Raw genomic sequence first — 4,140 nt, 5'->3', positions numbered from 1 at the left:
TTTATTCATTTATATATTTCAGTCATTTGGATACATCAAATCATTGATGATGTGCAAGTTGTTTGTAATCATGCTCCTTATCATTTCGTTGGTTTCATCCTCATTCGGTTTCTTCCTCCGAGTTTCTGGTGACCGTAATGCGGAAAGAACTGCTGGTGAATTGGCAAAAAGAGGTAAAGACACTTGGTTTTCCTTACCAAATTCTTTCACAATTTTATTAAACAAAATTATAGATCTCCGTTGTATGAGGCTATGCCGTGTCCATTATGAGAATTAGTTAGCCCTTGCTAATAGTGTATGAAATTCGATGCTTAATTTCATAAGGTTTGAAGAAGTTCCATACTTTGCTACATTTTTTTCTCACATTTTTCACGAGGTTAATTTATCTCAATTAATCTAATTGAAAATTGTCTAAATTAGAATAAAACCATATAGTAAATTTGCAACTTTTCTTCCAATTTAAGGTGCTTGCAGCGATCGTGGATGGCCAGGACTTCCAAACTTTTGCAAAAATAAACTCAAGACATTTCATGCTTGTCAAGGGCATTCGGCTCTTACTCGTTGCAAGAAAACTTGCAATTATTGCCCAGGTTGGTCATCGATTACCTTTGCAGGGAGTTACACTTTTTCGTCATTCCGTTACTTTTTCCTAAATTCTTTTACATATTGTCTAAACAAAAGAAAAAATTGCACAACCAAAAATCCTTAAAATTTAAGGACATTTTTGATTTTTTTTTTTTAATTTTTTGCTAAATTTTGTCGGACGTCAAACCAAATCTGTACGGTTGTGCTCCTGACAATGCAACAAAATGGCGAAAACTTCTAAAAATTTTAACACCGAAATTTCAACAAATTATGAACCCTGCACCCCAAATAAATGCTTTATAAATGAGATAATACGGAATAAAGATGTCTTGCAGTGTAGGAAGTGTCAAAGATTTGTTCATTATGCCTGTTCTGAATTTTCAGCGTACCAAATACCCCTGGCGATATCACTTAGTGCCTAGCGGGGGGAGGAGCTATCTATTTCTCTGTATTCGTTTTGTAAGTAGTATATGTTTGTAAGTGTAATTGCAGTTTCCTAAATCATTAAGAAAAATACAGATTTGCCTTCAGTCCAAAGCAAGGAGATTAGAATGTGCAAAATGCATCACATTCACGCCAATACTATATTAGAGAAGATCAAAACAAGTAAACAAGGGATGACAAACAACAAGGCAACAAATACTGAAGGTAAAGAGGAAGATCAAAACGAGCAATGCGTTTTCGCTAGACAGGATAGTCTGGAGAAAAAATTGATGAACTTGTAAACAAAACTACTTTGTTGGTGGGTCAAAAGAACACAGACATATGCAAACATCGCTAAAGATGAACTAAACAAAAAAAGACCGCGATATCGACCCAAAACAACAACAGCCATACAATAGCATTACTAAAAATGTGCTACAGAAACAAGAGGTAACGATCAAGAACTTCATTAAAGCAGAAAAAGAAGAAGAAAGATGGTTTCATTTAACAAAATGCAATATTGTACCTTGTACCTTATACCTTGGCGAGAAAACAGAATTCCATAAGGAAGCCAGAAGGATATAAAGTTAGAGGAAGTCCTCGGACAAAACTCTATCTCAAAAACATCTGTAACAAACCCGCTACTGTAAAGACAATCGATTTAGAGGACTGGGCACTTACAACTGTAAAATATTTATAATGATAACTAGTCATAACTGGTACTAATGCCACCTGCAAATTGCAACATATTATATGGTGATTTATGATGAATTTGTTTAAGTTAAATATTAGGCTTGTGCATACTGCACTAACCTAAAACAATTTAAAAGTTTCCTAAACAATCCAAAGAAAACATGTCCGCTAAAAATTAAAATTTTCGATTAATTTGAGAGACGAACCAAGCTGGCCTGCAATAAAAAGACTTTGCAAGAACTATTTTGTTGATAAAACGCCAGCAGCCTGGTTTTGTTTTTTTGAATGTTGCTGTTTAAGGAACTTTTGGATTGTTTTAGCGTTTTAGGTACCTAAATTACGCTGAGTCAGGGAAATTATACAATCTGTCTCCTGTCTGAGACATTCAGATTAACATGATTGTCTGATATTGATTGTTCAAGGACTTGTTCTTCCAAGGGTTCGTTTTCACGTTCGATGGCACTTATATATACTCACTTTTCGCTAGAAGCAAAAGAGAAACTTCTTCCAAGGTAAAAAGGGTAAAAAGGGTAAAAAGACAAAAGCTACTGTTAAGCTATAAGCGCTACGACCTCCGGATAACAAACATCACGGAATACTAATTTGACATCGGACATCAAATTACGACGCGCAAACAAAAGAACAAACGCAAACGGAAAACATCGGGATTACCGTCAAATATCTGTGTATGAAGCTCTGAGTATCTTCCAACTCGCTGTACTCGTTTCAGTGGTAACAATTAAACAACCCAATCTTCCGTACCGACAAAGGACAACTTTCAGAATTTCATCCATTTTTTTTTTGAAACCACCTCCTTCTAGACGACTTAGTATTTGACTCCTCCGTTCTGTTTTATATTTTGAGTGTAATATTGTTATTAAACTGTAATCTTCCTACCATAGGTTGTACTGACAAGCCTGGCTTTAATCCACGTGCTTGCCGATTTTACAAAAGCAATCATTTATGTAAAAGAGGTTTCGCTTATTCAAACTGCCCGAAGACATGTGGCATATGCTGTGAGTTGTTTCTTTTTTGAATTTCTGACACCCAGAAATCAAGTATGATTTTGAATCTTTTTCGTTGAGCTAATTTCCCAACCGCACCCAAGGAGACAGTAATTTTTAGGGGGTGGTCATAAAGTATCTACAGGGCGGGGTTGGAGCTGGATATCCTTCAAGCTAAATCTCTTTGAATTGAGATTTTTGCACCATACATGCAATGGCAAAAAAAGATTATCATTGGTAAGGCTCTGATAAATTGTTCAAAAGACCCTCCTCCCCTTTCTAGAAAGTTTATGACCAGTCCCTTAAATGAAAAACCTTTGTTTACAAATTACCTTTCATGAACGAAACTCCATCTTATGTTCTGTTCAAAAGATTTTGTCGTATTAAGACCCGATAAGAACACCTGACCTGAACCATTGAAAAAGTCGGCAAAAATAAAAATACCCTGAATTTCCACCCCATTGATAACACTTACCCCTTATTTGATTATGTATAATTTTTACTTGAAATTCGTTTTTTTTTTTCAGAGGAAATTCGACTCAGCCGTTCCTACTCACTTAACTGATGTCATTTATGGATCATTTGTAATTTTACGATTGATCAAATCAAAAACACTCCAAACAGCATATTGAGCTTTTTTAATGTCATGAAACATGTAAAAATTTTGTAATCACAGTAGTATTGAAAAATATAACCAACATTCTTACGGATCTACAACCAAGTTTTTCAATCTCAATCTCATTGATCCTTCTGGAAATATCAGATCTGTTTCGGATATGAAGGTAAAGAGGGTTGACGGTTAGAAATACTTAGGCTACTTTATTTCATCATTTGAACAAGATTTTAAGATTCGCAAGGTACTTGCCTGGAGTGCGTGTAACAAACTACACAGAATTTGGATATCTCTTCTTCTTGATTATAAGCTATACTAGCCATAACTTTCATTAAGGTGCCACTGCAGCAAAACGAACACATAGAGTTGAATTTGCGTTCAAAAGGAATGATCTTAGCCCTACAGTAATTTTTGTTAAGAGTGACTTCTCATCTGAGACAAAATTCTTTCAAATGCTAACAAATGTGTCAAGGGAGTGATTTACAGTGAGTCTGCTAAATGACGTGTCGTACGTGCCCACGTGCCCTCATTTTTTGACGTGCCTTCGTGCTCTACGTGCCTGACGTGCCTTCGTGCTCACGTAGACGTGTCTTCCTTTGACGTGCCCTCGAATTTTGACGTGCCCTCGAATTTCGACGTTCCCTCAAATTTCGACGTGCCCTCGATTTTCGACATGCCCTCAAATTTCGACGTGCCCTCAAATTTTGACGCGCCCTCGAATTTCGACGTGCCCTAATATTTGAGTTTCATGTATGAAATAAAGGTCCGAACCAAACGATTTGAATTCAAAATTTTCATCAACCGAGGGGGGTGGTGAATGAA

At 36.2% G+C, this 4,140-nt stretch overlaps 1 long non-coding RNA gene across 1 annotated transcript; it reads left to right on the top strand.

The window, feature by feature from the left end:
- Positions 1–547: 547 nt before the first annotated feature.
- On the top strand, positions 548–3,409 carry LOC136820578 (uncharacterized). The gene is made up of 3 exons (XR_010848615.1): positions 548–590; positions 2,604–2,717; positions 3,233–3,409. It is a non-coding gene; the product is annotated as an uncharacterized lncRNA (long non-coding RNA).
- The last annotated feature ends 731 nt before the right edge of the window (positions 3,410–4,140 follow it).

The sequence above is a fragment of the Clytia hemisphaerica genome, unplaced genomic scaffold (genome assembly GCF_902728285.1).
Source record: "Clytia hemisphaerica strain Z4C2 unplaced genomic scaffold, Clytia hemisphaerica genome assembly, whole genome shotgun sequence".
Lineage (NCBI taxonomy): Eukaryota > Metazoa > Cnidaria > Hydrozoa > Leptothecata > Clytiidae > Clytia > Clytia hemisphaerica.
Note: the sequence above shows the minus strand (reverse complement) of the source record. Positions and strands in the feature narration are given on the sequence as shown.